General features: G+C 28.6%; 1 protein-coding gene and 1 long non-coding RNA gene across 4 annotated transcripts in view; one reads left to right on the top strand and one right to left on the bottom strand.

The window, feature by feature from the left end:
• Positions 1–26091, bottom strand: part of LOC129961007 (glutamate-gated chloride channel-like) — a 154327-nt gene that overhangs the window by 51396 nt on the left and 76840 nt on the right. The window lies entirely within an intron of this gene.
• LOC129961009 (uncharacterized) overlaps positions 1–26091 on the top strand; it is a 133068-nt gene that overhangs the window by 104181 nt on the left and 2796 nt on the right. Inside the window, exon 2 of the long non-coding RNA XR_008783743.1 lies at positions 4078–4295. This is a non-coding gene — a long non-coding RNA (uncharacterized LOC129961009). The remainder of the gene's footprint in view (positions 1–4077; positions 4296–26091) is intronic.

Genomic DNA, 26091 nt, shown 5'->3' with positions numbered 1-26091 from the left:
AAGGCTTAGTGAACGGTAAAAGAAAGTTTATTACATTTTATAAGCTTTATAAAGAAAGCTCAGAAAGCACTTTTCCGATAAAAAAGATTTCCTTTCCGAAGGCAATTTTTCAAAGACTAGACTATTTACCGAGTCTGTCCAATACGCTTATTAACGCTAAGAAATAGGAAAACTAAAATCATTAATGAGTGTAAAATATTTGAAAGTATAATTCATACCAAACCAGACAGAAAAGTCAAGCGCAGCATTTCGATACCCATTTTCACAATATCCTCAGTGAAACTGACAGCTAAGAAATCAAAAGACTTCCAGCTTGTGTAGCATTTTTGTGTTTCTTTTAGATATCTCTTTATTAACCGAGTGGTCTTGACAAGGGTAATTAGTATAAAGTAATCTAATATATGATTACCCATGAATGTCAAAGACAGGGACTTCAATGAATAGCGATTTATCAAACAGGGATTCATTCGTTTCGCGCGATTCAAATAAATTCGGGTCGATAAAATATCTTACTATGAAACAACCCACTTCGGATAGAACAAATTCAATTTATTCGAAATTCTGTGTCGGAGGTACAAAGCCTTCCGCAAAAACTGTTCTACTTCTTCATATCGAATTTCAATATTTTCAACAAACTCATATCGAATGTGCTTTCCGGAGATGAAGTGCATTTAAAATGCTGATCAAATTCTCTGTCGGATGATAAATATGATGTTTATTAAGCTTGAAAAGTGTGGAAAGATACAAAGGGGAAGATCCTAGAGAAATCCGGAAATGAAATTAATTCAGACAAATGTCTATATGGTTGAAATCCATGTTTATGAATTATATATGTAACATAAATAAATTCTTGGGAAATATATTCAATGTAATCTAAAACATTGGAAATAAAACTAATGGAAGAAGAATTTTGAATTATGAAATTGAAATCAAGTAATATTTTATTTCCATATAAATAGATTTTTTGAAAATATAGTTATGTAACGATTGTTTTTATGTTACTCCTATATTTATATTCAAAGTTATATAAAATATTCAATATAATTTAAAACTTTACAAATGAAATTAATAAATCAGAAATTCTGGGTTTAGAAAGCGAAATCAGATACATTTTATAGAAGTTTTGTAACAACAGTTTTTTCATTGTTTTTAAAGCAGTAAATTATTAATTTTTTAAAAAAAAGAGAAAATTTTCATGTGAATTTGAAACGCAAAAAGTGAAACACTATTATCTACATAGTATCAGTTATAATTTCAGACCTACGACAGAGAATATTCTTAAAATTTGGTTTAACGAGGAAAATTTTTTAATATTCTTTAAATATTATGCCAAGTGAGGTATTAATATTTTCATATAGAACATTTATAGAATTATAAAAAAAAGCCTGTTTTCTTTAGTATAATGAATGAACCAGGGGAATGTTTTTTAATCAAATTCGAGCTATTTACTGAGCTTGTGTTTATAATAGTCGGAAATGTGCAAAAACTATTATAACTTCTTTCCTAAAAGAGCTAGAAAAAATCTTAAAACATTTTTAGAAACTAGGAATTATATTCTGACTAACAAAATAAATCTTCAACTCGATATTTTGAAATAGGATATTCTTGAGAATTTAACTGACATTTCTCAGGAATTGAAACTCTAAATTAATTTTAAATTAGCGTTATTATAATTCTTTCACAACTTCACAAAATGTTGGTACGGGATTTTTTTTCTTTCCCTGCTAAAATGTGAGCTTGACGAACTAGTAATATAAATGCATATTGAAAAGAAATAAAAGAATTTAAAATGTCATCATCAATTTCAAACTTATTTAGTAGTATTTAAATCCAAGTCATTAGAAGTCGTCAGAAATAAAATAAAAAATATGTGCCTATAATGATCAAGAAATAATGTATACACACAAGAAGAAATTATAAATGAAATGTAATGAAATTATTGGAAGTTATAGAGGAATGTTATTAAATTATAGAGGGAATCGTAGGGGAAGTTGTAGAGGTATGTTATTAAGTTATAAAGGGAATCATAGCAGAAACTATTGCGGAATGCTGTTAAGTTATAAAGAGAATTATAGAAAAAGTTATAGAGGAATGTTGCTAAGTTAAAGAGGGAATTATAGAAGAAGTTACTGAAGAATGTTGTTAAGTTATAGGGGGAAACATAGAGGAATGTTTTTAAGTTATAGAGGGAATTATAGAGGAAGTATAGAGGAATGTTGTTAAGTTATATAGAAGAAGTTATAAAGGAATGTTGTTAAGTTATATAGAAGAAGTTATAGGGGAATGTTACTAAGGTATAGAGGAAATTTTAGAGGCAGTTATGGAGGAATACAACTAAGAATATTCTTTATAAAGTTTATCTAACTTTCTTGTAATAATTGGCTGTTAATGTATGTTACAAAACGTTATAAACAGCATATGTAATGATATTCAGTGTGTCCCATTAAATATATTCTTGTAATCAACAACAAATAGAATATTTCCACATAAAACGTTTTAAACTTATGTTCTCCGCCCCATCAGAATATACTTTTCTTTAATCTTATTCAATTTATAATAAATTTATTTTTCGGAGAACTTTTTCCTTCAATTTTATAGGCACGATCTCTTAAAGGATATCATTTTAGTGCCAATGAAGGAAAACTATAAAAGTTTACCCGAGAACTCTGGCATTGAGAATGATATATACAGAGGGAAAAAATTCAGTCTTGCTAAACATGTTGACGTAACTATAAAATATCATTTCAGATATTCAGGCAAATTTAGGCATTATATCCATGTATCTTTTTTCAGTTTTCAATGTGCTATCAATTGTTAAGTTATAGTCTAGAATCTCTAATACCTTCGAGTTTAATATGTTTTTGATGGGAATCAAATTCATCTTTACATTTCTAAATTCAGTTAATCCTCTACAACACGAAAAAGTATGACAAGGAAAGGCTGCTACAGCATGCATTCGTCAAAATAAAATCCATATTGCGAGCGGAGATACAATAAGTATCTAGAAAATATTTAATTAAGAAAACAGAAATTTCTTAATACTACATAATTTTGAAAAGAAAGTTTACAAACAGGGACTCTTTTTTACACAATAAACTGTCTTTACTGCATACTTATATAGAGATTTTTAAAAAAATTATTTAATATGGTCATAATGTGCTTATTCAATTAAATGAGCAAATGAATTAATTCTAGCCAGTCGTAAAAGAAGCATATTTTAAATACATCTTACCGAATGGTTTATTACTATCATCAAAAGATCACAAAATTTTACTTTATTTAAATTATCTGGTAAAAGTGATGTTAAAATCATCCACGGAGTATAAGAAATGCATTCAATTAAGCAAATTTAAGAAATCAATTAATAAAATTATATCTCAAAAGGGTTTTATTTTGAATTGCATGTTTCCATAAAATATGACAATGGGTTCAACAACTAAGAAATTGCCTACTATTTTAAAAGTACAAGCTAATGTACTCATTAAATCCTCCTTAAAGTCCTCCATTCCCATAAAAGAATGAAATGGATAAGTATTTGCAGCTGAAAGAATAATATTTTAAATAGTCTTAGATGTTTGATTAGGGAATTTAATTTCAGAAAAGCAGCTCCTTTGAATACATCTATCGAATATCGAGTAGAAAAGTCAAAAGATTGGCTGCATTTACCTTTTTTTGCAATATCTAGTTAAATTCATGTTAAAATCGTTTGTGAAGTATGACGTTTGTCATGCAATTAAATAAATTATATGAACAAATAAGTGCAATTAAATTCCCCAAAGTTTGCATTTTGCTTACATCCTAGCGTAAAGCAGTACTTGTACTGATGCAACAGTAAAGATATTACCCATATTTATTTTAAACCCCTAGAAAATATATATTCCTGAAATTTTCATTTAAGTATTAAATATGTTTATTCAATCAAATGAATAAATAAATGTAATTCAATCTCAGAAAAGTGGATATTTTAAATACATCTTACATAAGGCTTCTAGTGTCGATCCTAGCAATCAAGAAATTTCCTATATTTAGTTTACTTGGAAGGCCTGGTTAATTACAATTGAAATTATTCTCTCGTAGATGCTTGATGCATGAGAAATGCCCTTCTGCAAGCGGCTCAACTAGGAAACAATTAATCAATTAGATTGCCAGGAAGGGAGAGTATCTCACAGGAAATCAAGGATAGGCAACCAGAAAGCGACTCAAAAGGAAAGCCCCGCTTTCGGCAAACACTCTAGAATTTACACATTACTCCCATTTTCAGCCAGAATTAACACAAATTCTACAGACACAGCCAGGTAAGATCTATTCGAAATCATGTAGGTGCTCATGTGCCTATTCAAAATAATTCGAAAGGCTGGTTCAAGCACTAAATGCTTAATTCCAGCATCTAATTCTGGGTTTTAAAATTAGAGACGTCAAAATCAGTTTGTAGCAGAAAATAACCAGATGCTATTAAATGTAAGCTATTAAATTAGGTAGATGGTAGAGCCACTTATTTAACAATTATGAGAAGAAAAGTTAGTACCTGCTTAATGTATCAGTGTGTTGTCAGGTAGACATCTGCTTGTAAACAGATTGTATCAATAGCGAATGTTTACTCATGGATAATATGGAGAAGTCTTTTCGAATTATTTTTATGAATGTAAATTTTTGAAATAGATCAGCGGGAAATATTTGCAAACATCCTGTTTCTTGTCATAATTTTATAATCCGGTATATTAAAAATATATTGAAAGGTATATAAGTGAAAGATTTGAATTCCGTTTCATCATAGAAATATTTGATTTTAAAGATACTAATATCATCAAATGGTGCCATTTAATATTATTTCTAAATGGGTATAAATTCAGAACTTTAATGATAATTCGCGACTTCCTCTCACAGTTTCTTATAATGTTTATGATTTCAATCAAATTAAATAATATTTTAAGCAACAATTGCAAATACAATATTTTTGTAGAGTCATATCTAGTAATTTTTATGGAGATGGTTTCTTTAAATCTAAATATTGAATGCATGCCTTTTAACGAATAAATATAAAGAAAATCTCAATTTTTTTGTTTAAAAGTAAAGTTCAAATATTATCTCTAATAGTTATTTCTTTAAAAAAGATGTGCACCTATTTACAAATCTCATAATACATAAGGATTACATGACATTATTATCTCATCATTATTAAGCTATATAACAGAAAACATAATGTTAAATATAAATTATTAATTAAAACTCTTTATAATCCGAAATTTCTTCTTCCCGAAATTATTCACTTTAATCATTTTTTGTCTTACAATTATCTTGAAATTGAATAAATAATTCCAGTGAAAAGAAAATTGAAATTTAATAAAAAGCAACGACACAGACTGCAGTAGATTAAATGCTGATATTTTCATTATTAATACAAAAAAGAATGTATGAAAATAAATTGATTTTTTATTTATGAAGCATCTTATGGGAATTTTAGATTTAAATTTCGGTTATTTTTAATATTTTTTATATTATTTGTGCTTTTACAATATTTTTTGAAATTTGATAAATCTTCCTTGACATATTATGTAAATAATTAATTTTTTAATTATTTCTGAATTACTTGTAAAACAAATAATACAGCAATAAAACATAATTGTAAAAGTTCTTATATGGATATGCATTCGATGTAATATTAAATCGCCAAACTTTAATCGCGTCGTATACGAATTTATATAATACAGAAGCTGATTATGCGAGTGTTCACTCAGATAAAAAGAGCAATAATACATTTTATTAATTCAAAAAATATTACCAAAGCTGAAAAATTTTTACTTTAAATACAAGGTATTTCATCAGCATCGTAATTTCAATTTAATTAAAAGGAAACTTTTAGGCAACATAAAAATAACAATAAAGATGGAATTAGAAAAATGCCTTTCGATCTCTGGTTAAAATGTAATTTTATGTCCTCTAATAACATTTAATGGTATTATTTTTCAGCTTTTCCGGAATTAAATGTAATTTGATTATTATTTTGAATATTCCTCCAGGCGTTTGAAAATGAATTGCGAAACTTTTGAGAGAATTTTAATTAAATTTGTTTAATCGAAAAACTGTTGCAATCCTTTGTCTCTTTTATACAACAGACATTTTTTTTTCTTCATTTAAGCTCCAGCCTTTTATATGGAAAATGATTAAATAGTTACTTGAAATTTATTTAACCTTTTCAAATTGCCCTATTCAATCAGTTATTTAGAAAAACATGTTTATCTGAACATCTTATCTTTATTTGAGCTGAATAACAGGACAAAGCGAAAGAAAGTGCATTATAAGGAAATATAGTATTACAAAAATGTTACAAAATTAGAAAAAAATATTCATGCAATGATGTTTTGTAAATTAAATTTTTAACATAAGAAATTTTTTATAAATATAATTTTAAGGAAATAAAAATTAATAATTTTTGTTTCCTTAATTATTTGATTTAAATTTAATATATTTTATATTTAAAATACATTTTATTTTAAAATTTCCCACATTTTATTAAAATTTTCTCACAAAAATTCACATTAAAAACTAATCATAAGTTAAGGATTTCGTGCGTAAAGGACATTGGTCATAGAAATATATGAGAAGTCGCCAAATTTGGATTGTCTCTTAGATTGGACCAGTCTTGTAACCTCAATTTTATTAAATATTTGTATTATAATATTGTTACAAACTTGTAATTTGCTTCCCATCACGGCTAGTATCACCGTAAGAAAGACCCTTTGTAAGATTTGTCCTGTGCGTCAATGACCTGTGAGCTTGGCGACCATTTGGCGAATTGGCGACGAATTTGGCGAGTTTGGCGACTAAATGGATACTACTGGAAAGTTCGAGAACTTTCACGATCCATCCACTAAGACCCGAGATACAGCCAGGTACGCCCTGATTGGTCTGAAGATTCCAGCCCCGCCTCCCGGAACTATAAAAGACAGGCAATCTGAATCTGAGGAGGAAGTCGTGTGTATCGGAAGAAGTTGTGTGGATCGTCAAAAGTTGTGTGTGTGAGAGAGGAGTAGGAGTCGACAACAAATAAGAGAAATTGGAGGATTAGCAAGCAAGCAAGTTGCTGAACTAATGACTAGTGATTAAATGTGCTACGATTAATTGACGGTATTTGTAATAGAAGAAATATTTTGTAACAATATAAACAATTTATATTGCAGCAATGTAAATGTGGTGTTTATAATTATTTTAAGTGAATGTGTTGCGTAATTGTAATAGTAGAACAAGTGCTTATATTTACATTTTGTCAATCATATATTTTATTAAAAGACTAATAGCCATTACTCTGTTTTAAAACAGCAAAATATATTATTATATCCTCAGAAAGAAATCTGATTTGGTTACAATATTATATAATAAATTTATTAAAAGAATTTTAAGATAAAATTGGTTAATATTTTTTTAACATATTTTTGCTGTTCAAAAATTTCTCACATTGAAAGAAAATTGCCTAAATCCGACTATTTAAATTAATGGTACTATTAACTTGAACTGAAGGAATGCACGGAAAAGCAATTAAATTATTAATAGTCCTCATAAACTGGAAGTGGAAAAGGCCAAAATAAAACACATAATTAGAGGACATTAAAAAGACATCAAGCCATTTCTTTTTTTAAAAAATGAAAATTAGAATTAAGTGGTTTTATATAATACGCAAGAAAAGAAGCAAAGGAAGAAGAACAAATGACACAGAATATAAAATACAATAAATGAGATTGTATATTGTATACTAATGTGAAATTTAGAATAAAAAATACTTTTGCTTTAATTAAGTTTAAAAAAGAAGTTAAATTAATTAGTTAAGGAATCACGTATTCTTACTTAGGCCAATGGCAAAATTTCAAAGTGCTCTTTAATTTGTTTTTACTTTAAATTAGAAAGTTCATCGCATTGTTTTAAAGATAAATAACTTACAAAAAAATCTACCATATTTTAATCTAATTTTTCTACTCTATCATTGCATTTTGAAAATTTTTAGGTGGCACGAATTCGGAAATATTTCATTGTAACAAAAATATGTCGATGACAACAAACTAAATTTGGAATGAAAACAAACCCTTATTTTTTGATTAAAGAGAGAAATTTTCTTAAATTATCGTGAAACTCTGCTACGAGTTCAGTGCTGGAAATTCTTCTGGTAGAATTGAATTGTTTGTCTAAAAGAAATACTAAGATCGCAGAATTCTCCCTATTTTCTAAATAATAAATATCAAATTTTTAGAATTCTGGAATTCTTTTATTGTCACAGACAAATCTTTCACCTTAGTTGTATCTAAAGTCAAAAACTTCAAAGTGATTTTCCTAAGTGCGAAGTTTAATAAAATTAGTCTTCAAACAAGAAATTCGAGTTCATTACTTTAAGAGCTCTATTTTTATCCATATGTGAGTAATGTTTGCCGATAGAATTTTGCCGAAAGACATCTCTAATTATAAAATGAGATCAACCCTTGAGCCTTGTGAAATAACTAACGGAAAATCCTACTTTCCTAAAAGGCATTGGAATGCATTTCAGTAGTTTTCTTATTAATGTAGGTTTTGACCTTTAAAATATATTTTAAATATATAAATATTGTGTTTTATTTTGAAAATTCTATCAGAATTATGAAATCTATAATTATCTGCTTTAAATATTTTTATACCCCTCGTACATTATATTTCACAAGGAACAACATAGCAGCTATATTTAGCATAGCTTTCACGTATTTTAATTGGTTTCCTTTGAAGGCATACATTGGTTTCCATAAATTAGAGGACATACGCAAAAGGTTTGTTTTATACCCAAAAGAAAACTATGAATGGCTTGAAGAAACAGTCTAAGTTATCAGATGTGAGAAATGTTACTAATTGGTTAATAAATATGCAATTATTTTGAACCACGTGATAAGTATAAAATCAAAAAACTGTATTAAAGGCGAAGCAGGGAAATGAGTAAGAAAATACTGTGATATATTTTTGCTTTACACCCTGCATTTCCTGCATATTTCAATAAATCTGCTTTTATTTTTTGCAATTAATTTTTGATTTAAGCTTATTTGTATTTTATATTTATGCATTTATTCACATAAAGCTGCAACAGCTTTTTTTTTACACATCGTTATTGTTCCTTAATTTGTGGGCATCAAATTAATTATTAACAGACATCAGCAGAGTATGAAACAATTTGTTGCATAAAATAACAGGGTGCGGCAGAAAGGTTGCAGTGATTTGGTGGAAAGGTTGCTTGGTCTGTAATTGGGATAGGACAGCGGGCGTGGTCACTTTAGATGCGTGAGATCATGACATTTTCAAATAAATTTATTTTTATCGCAGTTTATCTGCTCTCCTCAAGTGTTCTATAAACTAAAGATTTAGTAGTTGTAGTATCTGACAAGCCAAAATTTGTTCTCGGAACCATACATAAATGCTCCATAGCCAGTTCTTCCGTTAAGTTAGGCTCTTTCAGACATTAAGGGGGATGTTATCCTCACTGTTAGATCGGTTCCTTATTGATAACTTCTTGAAGATACCCTCAACCCGAAACCTTCGAATCATTCAATGATCCCAATCTGGAAGATCTATGGCTCGAACTAGAAGGTGCCATATCACATATTTCACAACATTCTCTGATATTCTCTGAGAAATATTTCCGGTTGAGCTTGTTTCTTTAAGAGGTGGTATTAGATGGCCTCCATGTTCACCGGACTTTAATCTGAGTATTTTTTTCTCTGTGGCAACTTTGGTTAATGTAAAAGCGACAGTAACGCAGAAAAACAATGACGGGGCATGATTCATAGTGCTATGACCAACTATCAAGTGAGGCTTCATAACTCCATCGCCATTAGAGACTGCCTATTAAGTTAGGCAATTTTCAAAACACCTTGAACCACAATTACATTTTATGTATTTTTCGAAAATAAAAATATTGTTCTTATATCTTTATTTACTTGAATTTCATTAGATTTTTAAAACTCTTTTGCCCCAGCCTTCAGATTCTATTAAAGAATCCTAAACTGTTTTCCAATTTTAATGCTGCTATTAAATACCAAACTACAAAAATTTCCCATTCTCTGGATAGTCTTGATTTGTATGCACATTCAAATAATTATAAATGCTTACAATATATGCTCAAAAATGCTACCTCTCAAAAGGTATTCAATTCGAACAAGAACAGCTTCGCAGATGATAAAATCACGATGTAAATAATCACAGTCGCTGTAAAAGAATCGTTTACAAGATATTCTTTTAGCGATATAATTTCAGTGTTAATGCATATGATCTTTTTATTTTCGTGATATTTTCTAAATATCATTCTGAATTTTTAAATCTTCTTATTTTTTGTAATGGAATAGCAATCTAAACAGATATTTAACTAAACAACCGCTCTTATTGTTAATCTTTCATTACATGCTTCTAAATAGCAAAGCTTTGGCGAAACTTTAAATTTTTAAACCAAACAAACTTTGGTTTAAAAGATTTTTTTCTCTTTTTGAAATCGACAATTCTGATTTAAGTTATTCACTGTCCTCTGTATCCTTGTTCCTTTCTTGCAGCGTTACCTGTTCAGCAAGGTGTAATATATGTTTGTATTTGAAATCCTTCACACCTAAAACATCTCTTGCATCATTGTTAGTAAAGTAACGAGAGAGGGATAGTCAGAACAAGTGCCCCGAATAAAATCACTTGGATATGGGAAATTCAGGAATCAAATAGTTGGGTACATTTCAAAGAAAAACACATTTTTTTTCCAACTTTTATTCTTTGATTTTAATAATAAAAATGGTTCCAATCATGTGTAAGATAACTTATAAAATATAGGATTGTAAGAATTTTGGAACCAAATCAAGCTATATTTATCAAAGCGAAATAACAAATGATTTTATGTTACCCAGATGTGAAGAACAAATAACCAAATACAAATCTGTAAAAGGGAAAAATCTTTTTCAGAAATGGGTATCTCAAAGGAAAAGGGGTGAGGAATACTTGATCATTTTTAGATCATTTTAGAAAAAGGAAGATAGTATGTTGATCAACTCTATAAAATTAAGTAATTAAATTAAAGTTGGTTGAAATTCCGAAATAAATAAAACTAATTTGATAAATGAACAAGCTGGTCGCCAAGGCAACTAGATCATATTAACTTAAACATGCTTATTATTATTTATTTATGGTTAGTTAAAGCTTCAACCTTAACTCTCCTTGAATATATTTTGAGGTTGAAGGGATATTAGATTAAAATTTCATAAATGGAGGCGCTGTTTTAATGTATGCCTTGGAGCTTATTTCATATAGATTCACCTCTGATCTCTCTTTACTGTCAGTATTCTTTCCTAAAAACATTTCATGTAACCAATAGACATACATTTAAACTAGATATGATTCTGATTAACCATACATAATGAATACTTATATTTTTAATTTCTTAGTGCCCAGACTTTTTCACAAGTCATAATGTCAGCTTGTCGAGGGTCTTTTTATTGTTATTTTAAGATGGTATCTATACTCATCCCCAACCGTTTATAAATATCTCATTCCACATTAATCCTTAATCTATCAAAAAGCTATAAAACTATAATTATAGAAAAGAGTATAGTCATATCACTGACTCTCTGACCCTCCCGAAGGCACACGGATAAATAATACTGAATGACCGGGTAGCCAGTCGCAACAGCAACACTGGTGGGAACTGTGTTTCAATCCTAAGGACCCTCACCGGCCACGGTACAACACTTCCCTAAGGAAGTACGTCCCGTCATCGATGGGAGGAATCAGACCTCCATTTTTTCGTGTACCTTCCAGGGTGGCGAGATCCAATAACCATGCTGGAGGCATCTCACCCTCATTTCGAAGTGCCCCCCGGGGGGATTAGAAAAGAGTATATCTCAACTTTTTAAATCGTTCCATCTACCATAGTCATTTTCATTCGGAAAAAAAAAAGAAATACATAGCTTTGGCTTTCTTTAGATGTTCAACCATTTCTTTAGAACAAATAGGTCAATTAATCAAAATATTTCTTCATGGATGTTTACATCAAATGTAACAACTTTCTCTCAATCCGAATAATTTCTTTCAACGAAAATAGTAGAAGTATTTCTAAAACTTTCTAAAACAGCCGTAAGTCCTTTCCGTAAGGCGCAAGTTTAGAGAATGGTTTATAATGAATCTGCAAATTAAAAATTATGATTTTTTTTTTAAGAAAATGTATCTTTTTCTATGTAAAAGCAAATAAATTCGTTTCAGAAAAGTTATTACTAAAGTATCTGTTTTGAATGAATGTTAATTCAGATAAGAACGAAATTGAGACAGAAAACCTTGATTGAGTCAGAATAATCAAAAACGCAATGGTGATTCATCAGATATTCGCGTGATAAATTATGAATGATCAGACTTTCATTCAACGAATAATCAGAATTTATCTCCAGGCAGAGTAATGACCAGTTCCACAAAAGGAAGTGAGGCAAGATAGCTTTTCCCAAAAATTGGGTTAAAGTTTAGAACGCGATCATTCAGTGAGATAAATTATTAAAAAAATAGAACAACGACAGTTTTCTTTCGCTATAACAATTTTTTTAAAAATCAACTCCCAAAAGTCGGGATAAAGTTTAGAACACGATCATTCCGTGACGTAAATTATTATAAAAATAGAACAACGGCAATTTTCTTTCGCTTTTATAAATTTACTAGATTAGGAATGAATATTTTTTAACTAGATTAATCTTAATTTATTCTATAGAAACTTTAAGAAAATCAATATCGAAGACTTTTATTTTTCCTCTTTTCGAAACATATTGCTTCGTTGAAAGTTAGATATTTCAAATTTGAGAAATACCGAATTAAATATTAGTAAAAAGTTTTATCGGTTATAATTCTTCTCATTTAAAAATCTAAAATAAATAAAGAAGTTAAAAGTATGTATAATAGCAAGATGCTACATGATAAACTTGAAGTTAAATTCAAATAACTCAAATATTATATTTCTGATAAAAACTATCATTTGAAAACAAAATTGCTGTAAAAATACTAATAATACTTTTGTATAAGATTAAAAGAATTAAAAAAATTGACAAAAGATATATATTCAATGTGCTCATTCTTAGATTCATGTTAACTGAAATTCGAAAAATAAATCCGCTCTTCTTTTCTTTAATTTCATCCATAAAATATACAATAACCTAAATGCTAAAATATTGAATTTTTCAACCATGTTGTATAGCTTATCAATTAGTTATAATTTGCTTAAAGTTGTATCAGTATTTCTGTTATATCAGTATTTCTGCATTGTATAACTTGAAGTTAAATTCAAATAACTCAAATGTTATATTTCTGATAAAAACTATCATTTGAAAACAAAATTGCTGTAAAAATACTAATAATACTTTTGTATAAGATTAAAAGAATTAAAAAAAATTGACAAAAGATATATATTCAATGTGCTCATTCTTAGATTCATGTTAACTGAAATTCGAAAAATAAATCCGCTCTTCTTTTCTTTAATTTCATCCATAAAATATACAATAACCTAAATGCTAAAATATTGAATTTTTCAACCATGTTGTATAGCTTATCAATTAGTTATAATTTGCTTAAAGTTGTATCAGTATTTCTGTTATATCAGTATTTCTGCATTGTATAACTTGAAGTTAAATTCAAATAACTCAAATGTTATATTTCTGATAAAAACTATCATTTGAAAACAAAATTGCTGTAAAAATACTAATAATACTTTTGTATAAGATTAAAAGAATTTAAAAAATTGACAAAAGATATATATTCAATGTGCTCATTCTTAGATTCATGTTAACTGAAATTCGAAAAATAAATCCGCTCTTCTTTTCTTTAATTTCATCCATAAAATATACAATAACCTAAATGCTAAAATATTGAATTTTTCAACCATGTTGTATAGCTTATCAGTTATAATTTGCTTAAAGTTATATCAGTATTTCTGCATTGTATAACTTGAAGTTAAATTCAAATAACTCATATATTATATTTCTGATATAAACTATCATTTAAACTCGAAATTTCTGTAAAAATACCAATATTTAATATAAAAACAAAAGAATTAAAAAAATTGGTAAAACCGTACATATTCAACGTGTTCATTCTTAGATTCATGTTAATTGAAATTTGAAAAATAAATCTGCTCATCTTTTTCTTTACTTTCATCCATAAAATATACAATAGCTTAAATGCTAAAATAATAAATTTTCCAACTATGTTATATAACTTATCAATCCGTTATAAAGTTATATCAGTACTTCTATATCGCATCACTGTAAAAAAATAATGCACTTGACGTTTCCAAAACCCACGATTTTCAAAAAATTTCATTATTATAAAATTAGTAAATATTTTTAAGGCTTTAAAAAAATCTTTAGAAGCTCGCACGTTTAATTTTTTTAGAAAATGAGTTTTTAATTTATTGGCAGCATTTTGATCTTAAAAGATTTTAATCGGTCACATATAAGAGTAATTTTTTTAAAGGAAAAAAAAACCTTTCAGTTTGAACTTCATTGTACAAATTTTTAATTCAACCTCGTCTCGTTAATTTATATTCCTTCAAGAGTACAGAAAAAATATTTTACCCTTAATCAGAATTTCAGAATTAATTTCATAGGGCAAAACATTGTTGTTAGAAAAAAAATAAAAGAATTCAAAAAATCTATTTGCAATAAAAATATCTATGAAAACATGCTTTTATCTCCTACTAATTAATAAATACCGAATTCGAAATATAGAATGTTGTATGCAAAAAAGATTAATATGCTTATACTGAAAGCAAATCAATTACTTTTTCTTTAAATCTTTATCATTTAATTGATTTTTTTATTCCTAATAACTAAATCTAAATAATATTCTTTGAAATAAGAGTATCTTTATGTTTAATATTATGTTTTCTAAAGTAAAATAATATTCCTTATTTGGATTAAAAGGCAATCATCTGTAAGCTGATATCATCCTAATTTATTTATCAAAAAGCAAAAATCAATGGGTTATTTTATTCTAATACAAAAATAAATTCCTTGAACTTAAGGAATCTTAATCTTCCACTTTGATGAAACTGAAACGAGTTAACTAATTGATTTGTGATTATAATTTTAAAAAATTGAAAACATTCTTAAATTCCTTCCATAGAAATTAAAAAAGTGTTTAATTTCAGTTCTTATTGAAGAATTGACTTTAGTTTTATTTTTATCAATTGCAAATATTAAAAATTATGGGTTTAAAGAAGGGAATGTATTTACATTGAAACCAAATTAATTCTGTTTCATTTAAATTGCCAGAAGTTGGCTGAATCTCTTATTTCTAACAACTAAATAAAAAATAATTTCCCTTCAAACAAAAATTAATATTTGATTTTAATATTACCTTTTTCTAGTGTAAGTATTGTTACTTTTTTAATAAAAATAATTCTATTTTACAATAAATGCAACAAAAAGCAATAATCAAAGCATTTTTCGTGTTCATTTTCCCTAAGCTCAAAGTAATATTCTTACATTTTACATAAAATTGTATTAATTTATTCAGTTTTTTTCTGTCAAATAAATTTTTAATATTCTGGGCTATATTTAAGGGCAAACATATTTCAATTCAATCTCATTTTAAAATCGTTTCCCAAACTTTCTTATTGTCATTTCCTTTTTCTGTCTCAAGACGTTAAGACTCGTGTAAATATATAGGAATAAATTAATTTATTTTGAAAATTGCATTGTTTCCATTCCATGCATTCAAATTATTATCCAGACACAAAATATTTTACAATATAACTTTAATACCTTATGCAAATAAATATCTACAATTGAACCTTATTAGATATAAATTAATAAATTGCGAAATATGATTTAATACAACGAGACGGAAGATTAAATATATTCTAATGCATCGCATTTAAATTCCGAAAGATTCGGAATTTTTAAGGATTTTTAATACTCTTATATTCCGATCCAAAACTGCTGTGAGTGTAACATTTTTTGTTCAACTTATAACGAAAATTAAATTACTAATCCCTCGCTTTCTAACTAATTTTGCTCGGCCGAATTTTCAATTCAAATCAGAAAACCAGCAACGAACGCTATGAATTTAAAAGCAGATCCGATTTATTGGTGGTAATTTGAGCTCAAACTTATTTACTATCTGTTTGAATAATAAGCTGTGTTACGTTGTACTAATAACTTTTGAGGCGCATGGGAATTTAAAAATTTCCAATAACGAATAATTAAATAATCAAAATATATCACGGCTTCCTGATGATTTTGCTCTCTTTGATTTTAAGTCGGAGGAGGAGAAAATTCATTTTCGTTCTTTTTATTCTTCATGATTAAAAATTTCGCTCGTTCTTAAGCATTTGCTTCGGCAAATCTTTAATACTTTGATCTTCACTTCGAAGCTTAATTTGTTCCTTCGTCGAATTTCCTTTTTTTTGTTCTATTTATATTTCTTTTAAGCACTATACCTCCAATCTCTGTCTCTCTGAGAGTCTGTTTTTGATAAGAATTCCATCTGAAGCTTAAGTTTGGAAAGCAATCGAAAAGTTGGAAATTATTCCTAGTTCTTAATAAGTAACTCATTTCGTTTGATAATGTAGAATATCGTATCGTGTAGAATTCTTATAATTATCTTGAATTAAAAAGAAAAGGAAGGAAAATTACATACTCAAATAATCCAACCCTAAACAAATTAATTCTTAAAGAACATTTCAGCTACAAAGTCGTATACGTTAATAATTCTCCAAGGATATAGCGGTCTAATAAGGTATTTAATGCTTTACTTCGATTTCATTTGATTGGTTGGTTGTTTAAATAGTTTTTTGAATGAAATATGTTTGCATCTTTTCAAATTGCCTTTGCGCTTCAAAATATGCTAAGAAGCTTAACTATCAAAATAGTAAGCTTTGATGGTATTATATGAAATATTTGCTAAATAAATTCAGAAGAAAATAATCTGAATTATGTTCCTCGAAAATATAAAGTTTTATCCTCAAAATATTTTATTTTTCTTAAAAATAATCAAGATTTCTCATGTTTGTTTCAATATGAGAATGCTAATTAAAAGCGAAATAATTAAATTCCTGTGCAATCATTTTATGTCGAATGGTAACTATTTTGGTGAATGTAAAACATCTGAGTTTTGATTTTAATTTACTATAATAATAAATAGCACATTCTTAAAATTTTAACTTTTAAAATGGAAATAAAAAAAATGTTTAAATTCTTTTCCTTAAATAATACTAATTTCTTTCCCCTAATATCTACTTAAAACCTTCAAGTCTGCTTTCTAAACAGTTGAAAATCGTACAAACTGTAATACATACACGCGAGTACGCGACACTTTAATAGAAGAAATGAGAATTCGTGCATTGTTAATGGCATGGATAAATACATGAATAGTCTTGTAGAATGAGTTTCTTTGATACATCTATTAACTTCCTTTTAAAGAGATCCATTCATATCTACAACTCATAAAAAGGGGTTATTAGGCTACTCAAAGAACGTCTATTTATTATAAATGCGATCAAACATCAAACCATGAGCAATTTAGTTTATAAATACTTTTCTGAGTGCAGTACTTCATGAATGATGTTGTGTCGAGTAACTGAAATGTTAGTTATAGAAAATGCATTCCACAAGCATGCCCAGGCAAAACTGCCTTGCAGCTATGATGAAAATAAGTTTAATTTTTTACTGTACAAAGCCAAGTTATGCAATTTCTTATGACATATGCGTCATTCAAAACGCAGATTAAATATATTACATTCTAAATATCGAGATTTAATTGCAAAAAAGATATCTAATAGTTGCAAAAAAGATATCTAATAGTTGCAAAAAAGATATCTAAAACTATTCAGCAACAGTACACATTTAAGTTCAGTTTCAGTATTATAAAAATTTTATTATTATTTTCATTTCTTATATCTTCTTTCGAGCAATATTATACTTCACTCCCACGCTACTTGTCACTTTCCTTGCTAATTACTTACTAGAAATATTAACTTATGCCTTTTGCTTATACAGAGTGATCGGTAAAGTCCTTTTAAGCTCTTAAAATTCAAAATGGCATCTCGTATAGCCAGGGAAGTAATGTGTACCTATAATAAAGTGACTATGCTGAGTTTATTAAGACAGCACCTAGATCGGAATCAGGAAGTTGCAAAGAAACCCATAACTTTCTATATTTTTCAAACTTCAATGCAAATCTAGGTTGTTCCTTGCTGAAAGTTTAGAAAATATGCTAACATTAAATCTACCTCCATATATTGAATATCAAGTTAAGTTTATTTCAAAACACACATAAAGAACATAATACTCGTAACGAAAATGAAATGCTTCGTGGATAAACAAAGCTTCGTATTTCCTGATCTAGAACTTACAGACGTCAAACCACAAAAATGGTTTGAAATATGCGAAAGTAATAGCCGTGTTTATCAAATCTTACATTTCAGAATTTTTAAATTTTAACTCTGTTTATTTCATTTTTTCCGGATTTTATACAGCACAGTCTTGGATAGCGGATTGGAAAAATATGGTAAAATTAATTTACTGTCCATAAATGGAAGATCAATTCAAGATTGTTTTCAAACGCTTCTAAAAAAGCATGTGACGTAAATGAAATGTTCCATGGATAAAGAAATTGATGGTTTAGCTGATCTTGAACCTCCATGCTTCCAACCATAAAAAACCCTTGAAATATGCGGATATAAGGACCAGGTTTATCAAATTTTAATTTCCAAATTTTCAAACTTTTTTAAAATTATTTTTTTAAGTTCCGTGTGTAATAATGATCCAGATAAAAATTTGAAAAATTGCCTCACTTAATTATGTACATATACAGAAGATCAAATCAAGCTTGTTTTCAAACACTTATGAAAAAGGCACGTAACGCAGAATGATGGATAAAGATGTCATAGTTTACTCTGATCTGGAACCTATGTGCGTCGAGTCATAAGAACCGCTCAGTGAAGGTAACGGTCGTGTTTACAAAGTCTTGAGTTTCTACTTTTTAAAATTTTTATTCGTTTATTTATTTTTCTGATTTTATGTAACTTTCATCCAGATTGAAGTTTGGCTCGCTTTAATTCGGTGTCCATAAATAGAAAAATCAAATCAAGCTTGTTTTCAAACACTTATGAAAAAGGCACGTAACGCAGAATGATGGATAAAGATGTCATAGTTTACTCTGATCTGGAACCTATGTGCGTCGAGTCATAAGAACCGCTCAGTGAAGGTAACGGTCGTGTTTACAAAGTCTTGTTTCTACTTTTTAAAATTTTTATTCGTTTATTTATTTTTCTGATTTTATGTAACTTTCATCCAGATTGAAGTTTGGCTCGCTTTAATTCGGTGTCCATAAATAGAAAAATCAAATCAAGTTTGTTTTCAAACACTTATTAAAAAAAACAGTCATGAAACCCAAATGAAATGCTTCATGAATAAAGAAATCATTGTTTTCTCCGATCTGGAACCTACGTGCGTCGAGCCACAAGAACCGCTCGAAATATGCGGATGCAATGGCCATGTTTATCAAATCTTAATCTAATGATTGCCGACGCGCCTACTTTATCATTGCAATCTCGAAAAGGCCCGCTCGAATCAACACATACTACTGTGCATCACCATTAAAACGGCTGATAGCAGAGGATTGCAATGCGAGTGTGAACACTCTGTCATCTCTCGGGTCGTGTCGTGACCTACAACGATCAGGAGCTAATGTTAAGGAGATTGAGATAGCGTGTTGAGAGAGTTTTCCGTGCGAAACACCCGATAAGATACTACAGGGAGCTATCTAAAAATAAATAACTCGTTTCTAGTTTGCGTCTATTCGTTTGAAAAGTGGATGAATCTGCTTTTCCGATCGTAGAAAGCAAATGTAGTGAGCTGATTTAGGTTTATTTTGGCATCCGATAAATAACACGGATGAATGAATTGTTCAATTTCTACCATCATGAATCGTTCCAAGAAGATTACACTAAAATCAAAACTTGAAAAGAAAGAGGGGAAAAAAAAGATTTAGACCAATAGAGAAGTTGAAATCAGATTTAGGTGAAAAAATACTTTATTGCTAACAAACCAACCGACTGGTTAATCAAATGATGCCAGCCCTTTTTCCGATTGAATTATTTCGTGTTTTTGGTTCATTTTTTAAATGTTAGTAGTATAAATTCAAGTGGGGATTTTTTTTTTCGTTTTTCGAATAGAAATTAAATTAAATCAGCAATGTTTTCAATGGTCTCAAGGAACAACAAATATAATTTTTTTTCTTTCATTCTGAAAGAGTGGTTTGTTTTTGGAAACGACTGAATCGACTGAAATAGATGTCCACATATGGTAAAATTGTTTTTAAACCAATGCAGAAATAAGACGATTTGTTAAATACATTATCCATTAAACGTAAGATATATAAAGTATGCATTTATATAATACAATATGAGAGTATACTTATACAGAAGAAAAAGAAATGTATATATTTATCCATTTTATATAAGAAATGTTTGTGGTCGAAAATATCAGTTGTATGAAATGAGAAAATATTTGATACAAGAAAGCAGAAAATGAATACCATTTCAAAATAAATTTTTAAATTAGAATACATTTTTCCTCACATTTTCTTTATTTGTAAATTTGTTAATAAAACTAAGAATATAGAAACATCGAAATTTTTTATATATTTTGGAAAAGAAAATATATATATTTGTTGCAAAATAATATATTATTGACGATACCTTGGCCTTTTATTGTAACTATATACACAGATCATCGAAATTCATAAAGGGTATCTCATATAAACGAGTACTTCTAGTACAGGAAATTCAGTTTTTTCTATATTAAAATACATTAAAGATCATTGTCAAGTAAATATTATATATATCTGAATTGTAAATTTAGTTGACAATACATATATAACTATATGCAAATATATCTAATTTGATGACACCTCCCATTTCAAGAATGAACTGTCCTACTACTTCATCTCAGAATTGACATGCTTATAGATTTTATGCACTTTTTTTATTATCGAATCACAACGTCTTCGAAGGATTTAATTTTAGTTTATAGTTTTAAGAAGCGTTAAATCGATACTCTCATGATTCAGAGGGAAGTTCGTTAAAACATTAATGATTTATTCCTAACATATGTAGATATAACTAAATATCAAATTAAAATTACTTTTCTAAAAAAGTTACTATTTGTTTTTACTTTACTCAAAGGACAAATTCCCACGAAGGGCACCTAAAATGGTGATGAGAAGCTTCTGGTATAGTGGTTGGTTCTCGCCACCCTGTTAATACAGAAATGGTGTTGGGATTTGTTACTTCCTACCGATGATGGGATGTGTCTTCTTCTTGACGGGTTTTACCGTGACCGGTGATTGCTCTTAGAACTCAACCGTGCTTCCTTCTAATGCTAACGTGGTGATCCGGTCATTTTACCTTCGAAAGGGCAGAATAGTCTCTTTCAGTTATCCAAGACATAATTAAAATTCTTATTAAAAACTATTTGCTACATTAGATTTTTTACAGTTGCTTCTGAGTGCTCTTAAAATATGAGCTGTTTAATGAAAAGTCTTTTTTTTTTTTTTCGCATTTCTTAACTTTTTGTTTATCTAAAACCTCCAATGGTAAAATATAATTAGATTTTCAGAAGAAATATTTCAAAGAAATTATTAATTATATAACAATATATCATTTGCTGTTTTTAACACGTTCACTTCTGGGATTCGCGCCTGTAAATTGCACATTTTATTTAATTAAATGTCCACTTTCTCTATTCTATCTTAAACATGATAGAGAAAATGTTCATCACAGGTATAAGTCAAATGGTGTCTCTAGAAAAGTGATTTTAATTAATTGATCCTAAAATATCAGTTGACTATATTACTTCTACCTTACTCAAGAGAAATATATTTAACTCGTTTTATTTTCCTTATTACTTAAATTTTTTTTTTTAATTTTATCGTTTTCACTAATTTCACAGACATTTAATTAGATAATTAATTTATGTATTGAATCTAAGTGTAAAAGTATTAAAAGATTTTGTTTAAACAAATGGAATTTTTAACTAATTAATGGAATTGTTAATTAATCTTAATAAAAATATAAATTGAAAATGGATGTATCAACTACAATTAACTGCGATTAAAGTATAATAGAATGTTAAAAATTAAGTTTAACTTTCTACCAGTGAAAGTTACTTATTATATTTTAGTATTAAATCATTTATCTAATTTTAATTTTTATCTTTTTCTTTTATTAAAAGAACTTGTAGAATCAGACAAGAGATTTAACTAAAGGCTCTCTGTAAAATGGTTTTAAAACATCTTTTTATAAATGACTGATACTCAGATTCAGTGCTTTTTAGCATTCTTACGAGTGTTGCTATTAAAATCGACACATTACTTAAGGATGGGAAAAATATCCTCCGACAAAAAAATGAAACTAATATATATTTAAATTTATTTTTTTTAAACTATAAAAGCATTCTTGCTTATACTTTTATTGCCTTTCAGAACTGTAAAATGAAATTATCTTGCACAATTTTATTTTTTTATTCTTTCCCTTTGAGAACAAAGGGAAAGAATAAAAAGAGGAATAAATATTTTACAATAAAAAATTATTTTGTTAAGATATGATGTTAGTTTGCCGGACTCATATTTTTATGTGTGTATATAGCAATAAACAGCATATTAGAAAATTGTGATTATAAATGGAATTAAAATCGACAAGCATGTCTTAAAACCAATATTTCAACTAACTTGACTTCTTCTAAAGTGTATTGTGCTGCAGAGATGCATCGATAGTTTTGTTAAATAAAAAGTAAACTTATCGGTAATTATAAAAATATGTTTTCTATATAATAATAACATCAATTATTCCAGAAGTTTAATCTTTTGTAATATGATTGTTTATCCACTTTATTTTATATTTCAAATAAAAGGAATAAATTTCAGATAGTTGACAAACATCAACTTTTCAACCATTACAAATTATCTTGCCATTTACTTAATTGGATGATATCTTAGAGATGAACTTGCTGTTTTGTATGCTCTCATATAAAATTTTCAACTTCCAAATTTTGAAATAATTTTAAGATCAGTGAATATTCATGTTTAATTCAGGTTTATGAAAGTCACGTTTTAGAGCTATATATTAACTATTTTGGGCAGATGGCTCATCTTTATACTATAATTAGATGAGAGCTACATCTAAACCAACAACCCCTATCCAAACTCCCACACCACACTAGAGAGCGCCAATCATTCGATAGATTCAGCATGTACCACTACTGCGGACACAGTGAATAAATAGGACACACATTTGATGCAAATGTGTCTCAAATACAGTCCAGCAACTCATACTTTGCATGTGACCCCAATCAAATAATCCAGTCCCGCAGTTGAGACATTTCTGAATACACTTATCACCATTGAAAAGTGCAATAGTCTAATAAAGATTTAAGATTTTAATTCGACTTGAATGAATTCTAAAAGGGCATTTAATTTAACTTTCCCGAAATTTAATTCCATTAGTTACCATACTTAAAAGTGAAGCATGTGGGAATTGCTTAAAGTTTCCTTTTTGAGATAAGGATTTCTCTTGTGACATTTGCATAAGTCCAAACTTCCGATAAAATTAACAGAAATAGATTTGTTACTGTCGGCTCAGTTCCTCGATAAGTTGAGTTCACATCATTCCATTATTCTGACTACTCATTGCTCAATATTCGTTCGGGAAATTTATCTCGTTTCTCTATCTTAGATTCGAATTAACTTCTTACATTCGATTGCAAACTGAATGGCCCGATTTCAATTCTTGGAACAGCAATTTATTGGCATTTACCTTTCCAATTAATTTTGATTGAATTTCTCTCTCTCTCTGCTTTCTTTATAAATTTATGTTATTATTTTAAGGGTAAAGATTAGTGAGCAACATTTTTTTTAGATATGATGATGAAGAAATATTCGTGGAATTATGATATTATTATATTCGTGGAAGTAATAATCTATACATAAAATATTTTATTACCTATGTATACAATGTATAACTTATTATTATATATATTTATTTATAATATGTAAAATTTATTACCCATATTTTAGGTAATAAACTATACTTCAGTTTAGTTACATTAATATTCCATTTTAAAGCAACACTAGAGCTATTTTGGGAGGGACCTCGTAATTTTGAGCCACGGTCAGATGACGCGGATGACATCATCCCCCCCCATCCAAGCTTCCACACCACACCACCAGGAGGGTGGTTGGCCCCGATGGATTAAACGTGCACCAGACCAGCTTACACGAAGATTCCTCGGCCGAACCGGGTCTCGGACCTGAGACCCTCCGGTTTATAGCCGAGACTTTACCATAAGACCATCGTGGCCCTGCAATAAACTATACATATTTTAACTTGTAAATGCATGACTATTTGTTATCAGGAAAGTAATAACGGCACCATAAGGTACAAACAAGATAAGCGTTAGTGCAGCTGTGACCTTATGATAAGACTCAAGCTTCAAATCTGTAGGGTCCAGAATTTAAAACATGATTCCACTAAAAATTCAATTCCTAGTATATGTAATTCTGACTTTGAGGATTGAACATCCTCCCACCTGCAAGGTTTGGAAGTTGGAAAAGCTGCCTGCTCAGGTGTCGTCCTCCTATTGTGACAAGACTCTAAATTGGAAGTCCGCCCCCATAAAGTCCTCATTGTGCTTCAAAATTTGATATTAATATGATTAATAGCACCAGTCTAATGATATGACTTTGAAATCGCACGAAAGAATATGAAATACTCTGATCATATTGTTTATGTTTCCTATGAATAATGCATTGTTCATTAAATTACTGAAAGAAATTTGTGCTAATTTATCTAGGTATTGTTTTAAATCTTTGACTAATTTTTTTATATTTCAATTGGTTAGATAAACCTATTTTTAAATTCTGTTTATTTTTTTATTTTTTTATATATCTACCGAGAATTACCGAAATTCTCACAAATTACATAAACGAATTTTATTCAGTGCCATGCTGCTAATGCCATGAATTTCAGTTGAATTTCGGTATGATAATGTTCCACTTTAATAAAGTTACTACATAAACATATAGTAGTAATTTGTCTCTATACTTGGCATCCATTCATGCCACGACAATTCTGTCGGGGAGTCTAATTCGTAACAATTCTAACAGTGGTTCCCTTTCTCTCTAAACTCGGTGAGGCATGTGAATTATTATGAACAGTGAATCGGAATTCATTGAAGAATACTATTCTGGACCTGTCTTGATCGTCTCAATTCACGGTATGTACTACATCAGTCTAATGTTGCTTGACTATGGTGAGCTGATAGAGGAGTGGAAATGATTTCATTACCATATGCATAGTGCCTTACCATGAAATCAGCATTAATTAATAAATGCTGATAAGATCAAATTAAAGTTTAACCAGTTTTATCCTTTTTTTTTAATGTGAATGTTTATCCTGAGTTTCTGCGATATATGCTTGTATCCCACAAAACTGCTCTATGTTTAACCTATATTTAATAACAAATACATGTACCTTTCAAATCAAATAATCATAATACAATCAACTTGAAAGATTTCTTTTTCTCTTCTCATGAATTGTTGATTAGGGTAATCGACTCATTTCATATTTTAAAAAAATGTGCAAGCAAAATGATTATTTAAACCTGTTGTATAATAATCCATAAACGTCTGTAACGCAAGGCGGAGTTTAAAAATATCACGTTTCTCTTACCTGCGTCATTATCAGACGTTCAAATTTCTGTTTTGGTTTCAGCAACTCATATGGATATTTTTTTATGTTTAAAGTGATTGATATATCAGTATGTGAATAAAGCGAAGCATGAATAAAAATTAACTAATGGATCATTAACAGCATATTTTATTTGCATTATTTTACGCAGGATTGTAACAAAGGTCGTTGAGCTAAGTTTTACATTTGTATTATGTTGTACTTATGCTGATTCATAATATTCTCCTTTCACTTCTATTCTCGTTTCTTTCTGTTATGTTGTACTTATGCTGACATTTGTATTATGTTGTACATTTGTATTATGTTGTACTTATGCTGATTCTTAATATCAT

The sequence above is a fragment of the Argiope bruennichi genome, chromosome X2 (genome assembly GCF_947563725.1).
Source record: "Argiope bruennichi chromosome X2, qqArgBrue1.1, whole genome shotgun sequence".
Lineage (NCBI taxonomy): Eukaryota > Metazoa > Arthropoda > Arachnida > Araneae > Araneidae > Argiope > Argiope bruennichi.
The sequence above is the reverse complement of the archived record's forward strand: the minus strand, read 5'-3'. Positions and strand labels throughout refer to the sequence as shown.